We start from the raw sequence: 15,183 nt of genomic DNA, 5'->3' as shown, positions 1-15,183 counted from the left end.
TGTACAGTTTATAGCAGCAGAACCAAAACAGTATTAGTTTTCAGAGTTCTTTTCAAGCATCCCAGGAGCCTTTAGGCCCTTCTCCCATTTCTATAGGTGATCTGAACACACACCTGTTTACTAAGGTGCGCTAGCATTTTTAGCACGTGCTAATGCTAGTGACACCCATATATTCCTAAAATTTAAAACAAATCAGAGAAAATGTTTCTTCACCCAACGCATAATTAAACTCTGGAATTCGTTGCCGGAGAACGTGGTGAAGGCGGTTAGCTTAGAAGAGTTTAAAAAGGGGTTAGATGGTTTCCTAAAGGACAAGTCCATAAAGCACTACTAAATGGACTTGGGAGAAATCCACAATTCCAGGAATAACATGTATAGAATGTTTGTACGTTTGGGAAGCTCGCCAGGTGCCCTTGGCCTGGATTGGCCGCTGTCGTGGACAGGATGCTGGGCTCGATGGACCCTTGGTCTTTTCCCAGTGTGGCATTACTTATGTACTTATGTACTTAACGTTAGCGTCCGCTAAAAACACTAGCATGCCTATAGTTTGGCTTAGTAAACAGGGTCCAAAGTATTCATGCATGTAACATGGGCAGTATTGCTAGACAATTACCTGAAATTTTACATGGAAATATACTTTTGAAGATCTGGTTCTGCTTTTCTATGCTACTTTTTCAGTTACTTTCTTTTTTTTTTTTTTAATGCTTTTTGTGAACATCCAAAAAACATTAGAATGTAGAATATTTCTTACTGTGCAGAGTAAGTAAAACATCAAACTCTACTACCATTGTCCTCCAATCCCACCTCCTCCTAAGGTCCTGTACCAGCAGTGAATGCTAATTTAACTAAAAAAGAGGTAAGGAACACAAAGATCAAATGGGGTCATAGGGGGAGAATCTTTTGACAATCTCTCCCCACTTCTAGGGCATGACTTGATGAAGCTTGTGGTTCCGCTTTTTACCTACTACTCCATTACTATGGAATTCATTCCTAAGGACCATCACACTGAGACCTCTTTACCTGGATTCAAGGCAGGGCTCAAGGCCTACTGTTTCTCCTTTGCTTGTGGAGAGTGACTAGGAGGGGCAGCAGTACCTGTTTCTCCCTTCCTCCTTCCCTGGGTCCAGCAGCAACTTTTCATGTTTATTCCTCCCTCTCCCCCAGGTCCAGCAGGACTTCTCCTTGTCTGTCCCTTCCACCTCCCTCTCCTTCCCAGGTTCAGCAATACCTCTTCTTGCCCATTCCTTCCTCTCGCCCCCTGGGTCAAACAGCACATCTCAAATCCCCCCCCTCAAGATCCAATGCCTGTCTCCCTTCTTCATCCCCCCCCCACCCCCCACCGCACATATAATACGTTCTCCTACCACAGTGATCAAAACAGGCTGCTTTGGGGGCTTCTATATAACATGCTCTGCCACCTCTGATGCCACTTCCGGATTTTGCTCGGGCGGGGCACGTTAACAGAAGGGCCTGAAGCAGCCTGTTTTGATCGCTGTGGTGTTGCTACTAGCAGTGATCGAAGTATGGTAGGACAATGGAGTGTGTGTATGTGTTTGTGGCTGTGTGTGTGTGTGTGTGTGTGTGAAGGAATGAAAGGAGAGGGACACCTGGAGTGGCCTTGACATCAGCAGCCTGGGACAGTGGCTGGAGTAAGGTGGTGGGGGAAGGGGGTAGTATTAATCATGTAACTTGAAGAGATTGGACCTGGGCTTTGGACTGGGGACCTCTCCAAGTCTCTTATATGGGGCACCTACAGTGGTGGAAATAAGTATTTGATCCCTTGCTGATTTTGTAAGTTTGCCCACTGACAAAGACATGAGCAGCCCATAATTGAAGGGTAGGTTATTGGTAACAGTGAGAGATAGCACATCACAAATTAAATCCGGAAAATCACATTGTGGAAAGTATATGAATTTATTTGCATTCTGCAGAGGGAAATAAGTATTTAATCCCTCTGGCAAACAAGACCTAATACTTGGTGGCAAAACCCTTGTTGGCAAGCACAGCAGTCAGACGTCTTCTGTAGTTGATGATGAGGTTTGCACACATGTCAGGAGGAATTTTGGTCCACTCCTCTTTGCAGATCATCTCTAAATCATTAAGAGTTCTGGGCTGTCGCTTGGCAACTCGCAGCTTCAGCTCCCTCCATAAGTTTTCAATGGGATTAAGGTCTGGTGACTGGCTAGGCCACTCCATGACCCTAATGTGCTTCTTCCTGAGCCACTCCTTTGTTGCCTTGGCTGTATGTTTTGGGTCATTGTCGAGCTGGAAGACCCAGCCACGACCCATTTTTAAGGCCCTGGCGGAGGGAAGGAGGTTGTCACTCAGAATTGTACGGTACATGGCCCCATCCATTCTCCCATTGATGCGGTGAAGTAGTCCTGTGCCCTTAGCAGAGAAACACCCCCAAAACATAACATTTCCACCTCCATGCTTGACAGTGGGGACGGTGTTCTTTGGGTCATAGGCAGCATTTCTCTTCCTCCAAACACGGCAAGTTGAGTTCATGCCAAAGAGCTCAATTTTTGTCTCATCTGACCACAGCACCTTCTCCCAATCACTCTCGGCATCATCCAGGTGTTCACTGGCAAACTTCAGACGGGCCGTCACATGTGCCTTCTGGAGCAGGGGGACCTTGCGGGCACTGCAGGATTGCAATCCGTTATGTCGTAATGTGTTACCAATGGTTTTCGTGGTGACAGTGGTCCCAGCTGCCTTGAGATCATTGACAAGTTCCCCCCTTGTAGTTGTAGGCTGATTTCTAACCTTCCTCATGATCAAGGATACCCCACGAGGTGAGATTTTGCGTGGAGCCCCAGATCTTTGTCGATTGACAGTCATTTTGTACTTCTTCCATTTTCTTACTATGGCACCAACAGTTGTCTCCTTCTCGCCCAGCGTCTTACTGATGGTTTTGTAGCCCATTCCAGCCTTGTGCAGGTGTATGATCTTGTCCCTGACATCCTTAGACAGCTCCTTGCTCTTGGCCATTTTGTAGAGGTTAGAGTCTGACTGATTCACTGAGTCTGTGGACAGGTGTCTTTCATACAGGTGACCATTGCCGACAGCTGTCTGTCATGCAGGTAACGAGTTGATTTGGAGCATCTACCTGGTCTGTAGGGGCCAGATCTCTTACTGGTTGGTGGGGGATCAAATACTTATTTCCCTCTGCAGAATGCAAATAAATTCATATACTTTCCACAATGTGATTTTCCGGATTTAATTTGTGATGTGCTATCTCTCACTGTTACCAATAACCTACCCTTCAATTATGGGCTGCTCATGTCTTTGTCAGTGGGCAAACTTACAAAATCAGCAAGGGATCAAATACTTATTTCCACCACTGTATGAGGTCCAGCACTAAAACCCTTCTCCTATATCCATTCCTTAATATCTATTCTCTTTCTCCCATCCCCATCCCTTCTGTTAGCTAGAGGTCTTCTCCTCCAACTTCTCCCAGCCTAGTATGAACCTCTTCTGCCACCATGAGCCCCATTCTTCCACCTTGCCATTGGCTAAATCACCCCCACCCCCCCCAATTAAACGGTAGTGTCAGCAGCTGGCTTAAAAACCGTAGAACAGAGACACCATCACAAAGTTTACAAAGAAATCGACAGGTAGCAAAACAGAGTGAGGGTAAGACAGAGAGGGAGGCAATGTGAACAGCCACAACAGGCAGCACATACAGAGGAGAAGCTCAGGAAAAACTTGTTGCATGGTCAGAGCACCTCCTGCATATGTCGCTGCATTTTCTCACCCTGTACCAGCCAATTTAAAGGAAAAACGGGCATATCATAATTAGATAACTGGCCTGACCAACAGAAGCACTGTTTGACTGGACATTACAGTCTCTAATTATCCTCCCACCGCACCTTCAGAGTTCACTCTCATGGATCTTCCTCCACCCCTATCCCCCTATCTGTTGGTGTTCCCCAGGGATCTGTCCTTGGACCCCTTCTCTTCTCAATCTACACCTCTTCCCTGGGCTCCCTGATCTCATCTCATGGTTTCCAGTATCATCTGTATGCTGATGACACCCAGCTGTATCTCTCCACACCAGACATCACCGCAGAGACCCAGGCAAAGGTATCAGCCTGCTTATCCGACATTGCTGCCTGGATGTCCAACCGCCACCTGAAACTGAACAAAACCGAGCTCCTCGTCTTTCCACCAAAACCCACGTCTCCTCTTCCTCCACTTTCTATCTCAGTTGATAACACCCTCATCCTCCCCGTCTCATCTGCCCGCCATCACAATTCCTCATGTACAGCCACAAAACAACCTTTTAGGGTGGATAGTGTTCACAATGAGCTCCTTTTATTAATGACCAGTTAGAGATAAGAGTTTTCAATTTTGGCACAGTATAAGTCATCACAAGGACAAAATATAAGAAAACCAATGGACTGCATTAGGGGCTTATAGCCCATTTAGTTATGTTCAAACAAAAGAGATGCCTTTTGTTGTTTAGCCTTCTTTCTTAATACATGGAATATAACTTGCCTGGTCTTCCAGTATGGTATTTTTGAAGAACATCCATGCCTGATGTAAATGTTTGACCTTTGCAGCTGCTCCTCATTTTTTTTCATCATTCTTCTCATTTTATCATAGTCTCCTTTTGGAAAGTTGATTGCTATTGTATTTGATTTCCTGTGTGTACTTACTCCAGAGCTGATATCAAATCTGATGATATTATAATCACTGTTATCAAGCAGTCCCAGCACCATTACCTCCTGAACCAGATCATGTGCTCCACTAAGGACTAGGTCTAGAATTTTTCCTCCTCTTGTTGGCTCCTGTACCAGCTGCTCCATAAAGCAGTCCTTCATTTCGTCAAGGAATTTTACTTCCCAAGCAGATGTCACATTTACCCAGTTAATATTGGGGTAGTTGAAATCACCCATTATTATTGTATTGCCCAGCTTGTTAGCCTATAACATTTATACCTCTGTTGGGCTCATTTTCGAAAGAGAAGGATGCCCATCTTTTGACATAAATCGGAAGATGGACGTCCTTCTCACAGAAACATCCAAATCGGTATAATCGAAAACCAATTTTGGACATCCCCAACTGCACTCTGTCGCAGGGATGGCCAAAGTTCAAGGGAGCATGTCGGAAGCATAACAAAGGCAGGACTTGGGCGTGCCTAACACTTGGACGTCCTTGACCCATAATCGAAAAAAAGAAGGACGTCCCTGACGAGCACTTGGACGTTTTCACCCGGACCTGTTTTTATTACGACTAAGGCACAAAAAGGTGCCTAAAATGACCAGATGACAACCGAAGAGAATCGGGGATAACCTCATGTTACTCCCCCAGTGGTCACTAACCCCCTCCCATCCTCAAAAAACATCTGTAAAAATATGTTGTGCCAGCCTCTAGGCCAGCCTCAGATGTCATACTCAGGTACATGACAGCAGTATGCAGGTCCCTGGAGCAGTTTTAGTGGGTGCAGTGCACTTCAGACAGGCAGACCCAGCACCATACCCCCCCCCCCTCCCCCCACACCTGTTACGTTTGTGGAAGAAACAGCGAGCCCTCCAAAAACCCACCAGAAACCCACTGTACCCACATCTAGGTGCCCCCTTCACCCGTAAAGGCTATGGTAGTGGTGTACAGTTGGGGGTAGTGAGTTTTGGGGACTCAGCACACAAGGTAAGGGAGCTATGTTCCTGGGAACATTTTATGAAGTCCAATGCAGTGCCCCCTAGGGTGCCTGGTTGGTGTTCTGGCATGTCAGGGGGACCAGTGCACTACAAATGCTGGCTCCTCCCACGCCCAAATGGCTTGCATTTGGTCGTTTCTGAGATGGACGTCTTTGGTTTTGAAAATCGACGAAAATCAGAAACGTCCATGTCTAGGGATGTCCAAATCTTGGGATGGCGAAATTTAAGGATTTGGACGTCCCTGATGGTATTTTCAAAACGAAAGATGGACATCAATCTTGTTTCGAAAATATGGGTTTCCCTGCCCCTGGATTGGGACATTTTGCAAGGATGTCCAAATTGAAACTTGAATGTCCCTTTCGAAAATGCCCCTCCACGTGTTCATCCTGGCCAAGTGGACAGTAGTACACTCCTATCACTATCCTTTTCCCCTTTACATATGGAATTTGAATCCATAGGGATTCCAAGATGTTTCCTGCTATGTGTTCCTGTGTTTTTTTGTCCATTTGATTTAAGACCCTCCTTAGCATACAATGCTACCCCTCCACCAATTCAATCCACTCGATCACTACGAAATAATTAGTACCCTGGTATGACAGTGTTCCACTGGTTATCTTCCTCCCACAAGCTCTCAGAGGTGCCTATTATATCTAATTTTTCATTTAGTGCAATATGTTATCTCTCCCATCTCATTTCTTAGGCTTCCGGCATTTGCTTATAGACATTTCAAACTATGTTTGCTGTTCCTATTTACACCTTGCTCAGCAGCTAACTGTGATAATTTGCAATCTTGAAAATCTAACTGCTTTTTATTTAAAGTCACCTGGTCTACTATGGTCTCTACTGCAACCTCACTAATGAGATACCCTATCGTCCCTCTTTTGGTGAGTCTTTGAAAAATACTTTGTTCCAAACCATACGCTTTTGAACAGTGGTGTTCCGACCCTAGCTGACACCCTGGGCGGAACGCCGATGCGCCCCCCCCCCCCCCCCGGGTGCAGCGCGACCCCCCCCCCCCCGACGAAATGACACCTCTTTCCCCCCCCCTGATGAAATGACACCTCCCTCGGGTGCACGCCACTGGGGGGGGGGTGCTGCGGCGCGCGCCTGTTGCCTTGTCTCCGAGTTCGCAATCAGCATGTGTTCACTGCTCCCTCTGAGTCTGCCCCGGAACAGGAAGTAATCTGTTCCAGGGCAGACTCAGAGAGAGCAGTGAACACATGCAAATTGCAAACTCGGACTGAGACAGGGCAACAGGCGTGTGCCGCGGCACCCCCCCCCCCCCCAGTGGCGTGCACCCGGGGCGGACCCCCCCCCCTTGGTACGCCACTGCTTTTGAACAACTGTTGGCCTTCTCCCAGTTTCTAGTTTAAAAGCTGCTCTATTTCCTTTTTAAATGCAGATGCCAGCAGCCCGATCCCACCCTGGTTAAGGTGGAGCCCATCATTCCGGAATAGGTTCCCCCTTCCCCAGAATGTTGCCCTGTTCCTAATAAATCTAAAACCCTCCTCCTTACACCATCGCCTCATCCATGCATTGAGACACCGGAGCTCTGCCTGTTTCTTGCCCTGTGCGTGGAACTGGGAGCACTTCTGAATTACCCTAGAGGTTCTGGATTTGAGCTTTCTACCTAAATTTGGCTTCCAGAACCTCCCTCCTACATTTTCCTGTGTCATTGGTACCCACATGTGTACAAGACAGATGGCTGCTCCCCAGCAGTATCTAAAATCCTATCTAGCTGACGTGAGGTCTAAAACAACGCACAGAGATTTTAGAAATGCCCATGACCTGCCCATTCCACAACCATGGTCATGCCCCCTTTCAACTATGTGATTTAGAATTTACATGCAGCACGCTATAGAATATGCTTAGACAATTTTTCATGTAAATTTTAATTAATGCCAGTGTCAATTGCTTATTAATTGGCAATTATCAGCATTGATTGGCATGTTAATCAAGTTATGTGCATTGTTATGGAATATGCTTTAATTTCCATGTGAAAATCTAGGGGACACACACATATATAATCCAGAAGTTAGTGGCTATCTGCTATCCATGGATATTCAGCGGGAAATAACTCGTTATCTCCTGCTGATTATTGCCAGTTAGGCGCTAAAATGCTATTTAGCTAGTCACCAGAGGTTCCTGACTAGTTAGATAGTGCTGAATATTGAGGGAAGGGGGTGGTGGTAAGTGAACAATGCAGATGCCTGGAACAGCAACTTCTGAAAGTCAAACCAAAACAGATCCTAACAAGAAGACAACCGAAGCAATAGTGCACACTTTTACCCATAGGCAAGGTGAATAATTTTCAAACAGAACATTTTTACTCACAGGCAACGTGGATAATTTTCAAATAGATCACTTTTACAGAAAAGGGAAGGTGCACAATTTTCAAATACAACACTTTTAGCCACAGGTAAGGTGGATAATTTTCAAATAGAATACTTTTATGCATAGGCATGGTGGAGAATTTTCAGATACAGCACTTTTACCAGTAGGAAAGGTGAATAATTTTTTTTTAAATAAAACACTTATACGTAAAGACAAGGTGGATTATTTTTAAAATATTACACTTTACCCAGTGGAAAGTTGGATTATTTTCAAATAGAGTAGAGGCTGACCATAGACTAAACCAACTCGGGAGATGATGTATAAAAACACTTTATTGAATACTAGCCGTTCAGCCCGTAAAAACGGGCTAGTATAGGAGGGGGGGTTGAAAGGCCCCCCACCCCGCCGCCGACTTCGCTGCTGCCGCTCCCCCTCCGAGTTCGTCCCCCCCCCCGGAGCCGTCGCCACCCACCCTCCACCCGGTCGGGCCCTCGCTCCGCTATTGAAACAGCGAGGGCACGTGTCGCAGCACACAGCTCTACTGCTGAGCTGCCGTGGCCTTCCTTCTTCTCTGCCTGTGTCCCGCCCTCGTGTGACGTAACGTCGTCGAGAGCGGGACACAGGCAGAGAAGAAGAAGGAAGGCCGACGGCAGCTCAGCAGAGCTGTGTGCCCTCGCTGTTTCAATAGCGGAGCGAGGGCCCGACCGGGTGGAAGGTGGGTGGCGGCAGCGACTCCGGGTGGGAGGAGCGTTAGCGACGGCGGTGTCCCTCGCAAATGCGCAGTAGAGACCCTCTCTGTTCCGCCCTCATCATCACGTATTGATGCGGGGGCGGGGCAGAGAGGGTCTCTACTGCGCATTTGCGAGTGAGTACGACACTCGCCATTTATATATATTGATTCCCTTGAATATTCAATAAAGTGTTTTTATACATCATCTCCTGAGTTGGTTTAGTCTATGGTCAGCCTCTACTCCCTTTGCATTGTGCGGATTCGTCGTAGAAGTTTTTCCTGTTTTGCTGTTCCTGATCCTTATTTTCAAATAGAACACATTTACCCACAACCAATGTGGATAATTTTTAAACAGAACACTTTTACTCACAGGGTAGGTGGATAATTTTCAAATAGGAACCCTCCAAAATGTACTTTCTACTAACTGCTTGAATTTACTTTTGGGTAGAGGAAAGACTTCATTGTTTATAAATAGCTGCTATTGTTTGTATCACCAGCCAGAAAACCTCTCCCTCCTCCTAATTTTCACCTTGTTGATTTCATATACTTTTTATATTTTTCCTTGTGATTTTATATAACTTCCTAGTTACTTAATTACCATTTAAAACTTTTAGTCCATTCAGTCATTAGATTTAAACCTTTTGGTTCCATAGTGTTAAGCGTATGTATCCATCTCTATTCCTTTTTTAAATTCTTTATTTATATTTTCAAAATATACATTTACATAAAATAAATGTTGGAAAAACAGGAAAATATAAAGGAAATTCTTATGTCCTTTACTTACAAGGATCACATGAAAATAGCATTGTTACTTAGTCCACACAAAATGATCAAGATACAAGGAAATTGTTTAAGGAATTAAGAGTAAAAACTCTCAAAACAAAATACAAATGTGAGGAGAGAGATCATACCCTGCTAGCGGTTTTAGCTCCCTCCGGGAGCATCCAGAACTCCTTCACCGCCACTTTCTTTAGCAATTATAAACTGTCTCAATTTTTTCTGGTTCAAAAAACACGTGGAGGGGCATAATCGAACAGAAACGCCTATCTCCATGGGGTTTATCTCCGAGAACGGGTCCGTGAAGGGGCGGGCCGAACCGTATTTTCGAAAAAATCGATGCTTTTGAGCTCGGTGTTTGTTTTTTTAGCGATAATGGAAACTAAAAACGCCCAGCTCAAAAATGTCCTAATCCAAGCCATTTGGCCTTGGGAGGGGCCAGGATTCGTAGTACACTCGCCCCCCTGATATGCCAGGACACCAACTGGGCACTCTAGGTCAGTGTGGTGGACTTCAGAAAAAGCTCCCACATGCATAGCTCACTTACCACGGGTGCTGAGCTCCCAACCCCCTCCCCCAAAACCCACTACCCACAAATGTACAACACTACCATAGCTCTTAGGGGTGAAGGGGGCACCTACATGTGGGTACAGTGGGTTTTGGAGGCCTCCCATTTACCAGCACAAGTGTTACAGGTGGGAGGGGGATGTGCCTGGGTCTGCCTGCCTGAAGGGCACTGCGGTACCCACTAAAAGTGCTCCAGGGACCTGCATACACGCAGGCCTCTAGGACTTGTTACTGCTGTATAATATTGGCACACCAGTTTACACCTGAAGACTAATCTCTCCGAAAACGTCCTTTATTGGAATAAGCACGCTTACTCACAGTTAACTGCAGATCAGAGGTTCTGCCCCACCACTGGCAACGAGTCTCCCTGGTAGTGAGATTAGCAGGTCAGAGCTGGCAGAATGCTGTACAATGCCCTCTTTCAGCCACATTCAAGGTAAGAACTAAGTTCTCTAACGTGGCTAACACATGGAAGGAATCTAAAACTGGCTTACAAAAATGGCCACTACCTCATGGACTACCGGAAACACAACAGGGCACACTCTGACCCAGTAGGCAGGGGGAAAAGCACCATGGGAGAAGAGCCTACCAACTACCAACATTGTGAGACTGTAACTCAAGCTAATGAAATCACGGAGCCCAATACCCTACACCCACCACAATGCAATGCTGATGTGACCCTGTAGTGCACCCGATAGCCACATCTGACCCAGGGAAAGGCTGTGAGAGGATCGAACATATTCTGCTGTCATGGAGGTGGGTACGGCATTTGAGGCTGGCATAGAGGCTGGAAAAAAAGTTTTTTAAGTGGGTTTTTTGGTGGGAAGGGGTTAGTGACCACTGGGGGAGTCCAGGGAGGTCATCCTCGATTCCCTCCAGTGGTCATCTGGTCAGTTGGGGCACTTTTTTGGGACTTGTTCGTGAAAAAAAAGGGTAAAAAAAAGTGATCCAAAATCACGGTAAAAACGCGTTTTTTTTCGATTATCAGCTAAAGACGCCCATCTCTCCTCGGTTGCTAACCATGCCCCAGTCCCGCCTCCAACACACCCCCATCAACTTTATTCAATTCCGCGACAGAGTGCAGTTGGAAACGCCCAAAATCGGCTTTCGATTATACCGATTTGGGCACCTTTGCCAGAATAACGCCCATCTCCCGATTTGGGTCGAAATATAGGCGTTTTTCTCTTTCGATTATAAGCTGGATAATAAGCTGAGTTCAAGGAAATAAGACATCTACATGCAAATTTCAATTTAAAGGTACCACCTAAAGAGAGAACCCGGGGCCTAAACCCCAGGAATTCTTTTCTCCTTCTTTGAGTAGATTTACTAAGATCAGGAAAGATTTGTATTTTTGATCCGAAGAATTGAGCTGAGATAAATCTGAAGTAAAGTCTGAAAACATGATTCCTATCAGTTTCGAATGCAAAGGAAGCAAGAAGAGTCGTACGTTCTGTAATAGTTTCTAAGGATGATTCTAGAAATTGGGTTAAATTCAATTCCGAAGCCTCCACATGTGCTGTTTTAGCTCCTGTAATGTAGTAGGCTTTTATAATTGGAGGTAAAGTTTCTTTAGGAATTCCAAGAACTTCAGAGAAGTATTTTTTTTTAACATTTCCAATGGAGATATCAATGGAGTCTTAGGAAAATTTAAAAATCTCAGGTTATTACACCTGAGTTGATTGTCAAAGAATTCAATTTTCCTTTGTACCGTATCTTTTTCTGTTACTATATTACCAACAATAGTTTGTAACTTTGTTATTTCTTGCAAATTTAACTCACTTTTTCCTTCCTGCTCCTTGACCTTCGATTCCACGATTTGATACTGTGATTTTAAATCCTTTACTTCAGTATTAAAGGAATTAGTAGCTTGACGTAGAGATGAATTAAGATTCTGGATTGCGTCCCAAAGGACCTCAAGGGTAACGACTGCCGGTCTAGACCTCACACCGAGTCCAATATGCGGAGTCACCTGGATGGGGGAAGGCAAGGAGTCAATTCCTCCCGCCCTACGTCCTGATGCCAAACCATCCGGGGTCGAGTACCCAAAAGGGCCGCCGCTAACCTCCAAGACCTCCGCCTGAGGTTCTTCCATCGGTCCCGCCTCTCCACACAGTCTCGGCGGGGCAGTCTTGGGTGGCTGACTCAAAGACGCCGCTTCCACGCTAAGCCCCCCCCCCCCCTCGGATGTTCTGGGGTTCCAACCAGGGCAGAGATCTGGGCTCCTAGCGTTTGAAGGCCGAACGTTTCCAAGGTCGGCTGGCGCAGGGTTGGAATACCGCCAGGGCTCGCAGTGGCTTTAGCCCCAACTTTCCCCTTTCGTTTCACCATATCTCAGGCGAAAGAAAGTAAAACGCAGAGCTTGGTGTTCGGGAGCCTTCAGACAGCTCTTCCTCACATGCTCTATTATTTTTGTAATAATAATTTTCCCCTGTCCCCCACCCCCTCTTGCTCTTTCTTGAACTTGATCTATAACAAAGCACCTCAATTGCTCAAATTGATGATTTTCTTTCATACAATGAAAAACTATTGGAGCCTCCTATTTTTGATGAGTAATGCAAAATCTGTGTTTTTTCATTCTAGTGTGAAAAGATCTAATAGTTTTTCCCACATACCATCTTCCACATGGGCACTCAATTATATATATCACAAATTTGCCGTCAGATAAAAATGTTATCATTACTAGAATAGATGAGGGAGGAGCCATAGTTATTATGGACATCAAGAAATATGAGAAAGAAATATATCATCAATTAAATGCTACAGATACCTATGAGTTTATCTCAGAAGATCCTACATAAAAAATACAAGAAGAAATTAGAAATCTTACTAATGATGCTTACAATGAAGGATATTTGATGAAAGCAGAGTTTCAATTTATAAACAAACTATATCCTATTACAGCAGAATTTTATATTGTACCTAAAATACATAAGAGTTTACAAGATCCACCAGGGAAGACCAATTGTGTCATCCCAAAATTCAGTGTTGGAACCTGTTGCAAAATATATTGACATTAAAAAAAAAACATTAATACAAAGAAGTAAAACTTATATTAAGGATACAACTCATTTTTTTGATATGTTAGCTGAAATACCATGATTGGAAATTCCATATACTATAGTCACATTAGATATTGTTTCATTACACACTTCCCTCCTACAGGTCAAATGTTTGGAAGTTTTAACATGGGTTCCAGTGGCGTAGCCGCAGGTGGGCCTGGGTGGGCCAGGGTCCATCCACTTTGGGCTCAGGCCCACCCAACAGGAGCACACATTTAGCAGTAGCTGGTGGAGATCCCATGCTCTACCAGCTGAAGACTTCCCCCTGATGCTAATGAAAACGCTACTGTCCACGATACTGGCACCTGCGCATGTTCAGTTTTCAGCGCATGCCTGCTGCAGACTGCCAAGGTGGAAAGATGTATTTTCCTGCCAGCTGAGATGTCTTTTGGTGGTGGGAGGGGAGAACATTTGGTGTCCACCCACTTCTTGCCTAGGCCCACCCAAAATCTGTTGTCTGGTTACGCCCCTGATGGGTTCTTGAACAGAGAGATAGACCCAAAACAGTTCCTACAGTTCCTACAGAATTTATATTAAAATTAGCAGGCATATCTTTAAAAGAAAATTTATTTCATTTAAAGACCAGCTTTATCTCCAAAAAATGGCATAGCTATGGCGTAGCTATGGGGGCATCATGTGCTCCCTCGATAGCTTGCCTATATGTTAAAATGTGAAAAAACTTGGATATTGGAAAGTGACTAGAGGACTCAGATTGTTAAATGGAATTGTTACATTGATGATGTGTTTTGTTTGTGGAATGGGAGTGATCAACAATTGCATGCATTTCTAATACGGCTGAATTCAAGAAATGTTAACATCAAATTTATGATGGAATTTTCTACTAACAGAGTTAATTTTTTGGATGTTATGGTATGGAAAACAGGTGTGAGGATGTTATAATGCCATTATATTGCTCCATGGTGCGACCGCACGTTGAGTATTGTGTTCAATTCTAGTCGCCGCATCTCAAGAAAGATATAGTGGAATTTGAAAAGGTGCAGCGAAGGGCGACGAAAATGATAGCGGGGATAGGACGACTTCTCTATGAAGAAAGACTAAGGAGGCTAAGGCTTTTCTGCTTGGAGAAGAGATGGCTGAGGGGAGACATGATAGAGGTATATAAAATAACGAGTGGAGTGGAACAGGTGGATGTGAAGCGTCTGTTCACGCTTTCCAAAAATACTAGGACTAGGGGGCATGCGATGAAACTACAGTGTAGTAAATTTAAAACAAATTGGAGAAAAGTTTTCTTCACCCAACACATAATTAAACTCTGGAATTCATTGCCGGAGAACGTGGTGAAAGCGGTTAGCTTGGCAGAGTTTTAAAAAAGGGTTAGACGGTTTCCTAAAGGACAAGTCCATAAACCTCTACTAAATGGACTTTGGAAAAATCCACAATTCCAGGAATAACATGTATAGAATGTTTGTACGTTTGGGAAGCTTGCCGGGTGCCCTTGGCCTGGATTGGCCGCTGTCGTGGACAGGATGCTGGGCTCGATGGACCCTTGGTCTTTTCCCAGTGTGGCATTACTTATGTACTTATGTACTTAACAAACTATAGAAGGAAAATTTTCAACTACAGTTTTCACTAAACCTACTGATAGAAAATCTTTGTTGCATTTCTCCAGTAGTCATACTTTCAGGCTTATTGTCGAAAGAGAAGGGTGGCCATCTTCCGACACAAATCGGGAAATGGCCGCCCATCTCTCAAGTCTGGCGAAATTGGTGTAATCGAAAGCCGATTTTGGCCGGCCTCAACTGCTTTCCGTCGTGGAGCCGGCCAAACTTCAAGGGGGCATGTTGGAGGCGTAGCGAAGGCGGGATGTGGGCGTGCTTACGAGATGGCCGGCTTCAGCTGATAATGGAAAAAAGAAAGCTGGCCCCGACGAGAATTTGGTCCGCTTTATTTGGACCCTTTTGTTTTAGGTCCAAGTCCCAAAAAAGTGCCCGAACTGCCCAGATGACCACCAGAGGGAATCGGGGATGGCCTCCCCTGTCTCCCCCAGTGGTCACTAACCTCCTCCCAGCAAACAAAAACAACTTTAAAAACT

The 15,183-nt window shown here is 45.0% G+C and overlaps 1 protein-coding gene across 3 annotated transcripts in view; it reads right to left on the bottom strand.

The window, feature by feature from the left end:
• LOC115481433 overlaps positions 1-15,183 on the bottom strand; it is a 54,267-nt gene that overhangs the window by 16,295 nt on the left and 22,789 nt on the right. The gene's annotated exons all lie outside the window — the stretch shown is intronic.

Source organism: Microcaecilia unicolor, chromosome 1, assembly GCF_901765095.1.
Source record: "Microcaecilia unicolor chromosome 1, aMicUni1.1, whole genome shotgun sequence".
Classification (NCBI taxonomy): domain Eukaryota; kingdom Metazoa; phylum Chordata; class Amphibia; order Gymnophiona; family Siphonopidae; genus Microcaecilia; species Microcaecilia unicolor.
The sequence above is the reverse complement of the archived record's forward strand: the minus strand, read 5'-3'. Positions and strand labels throughout refer to the sequence as shown.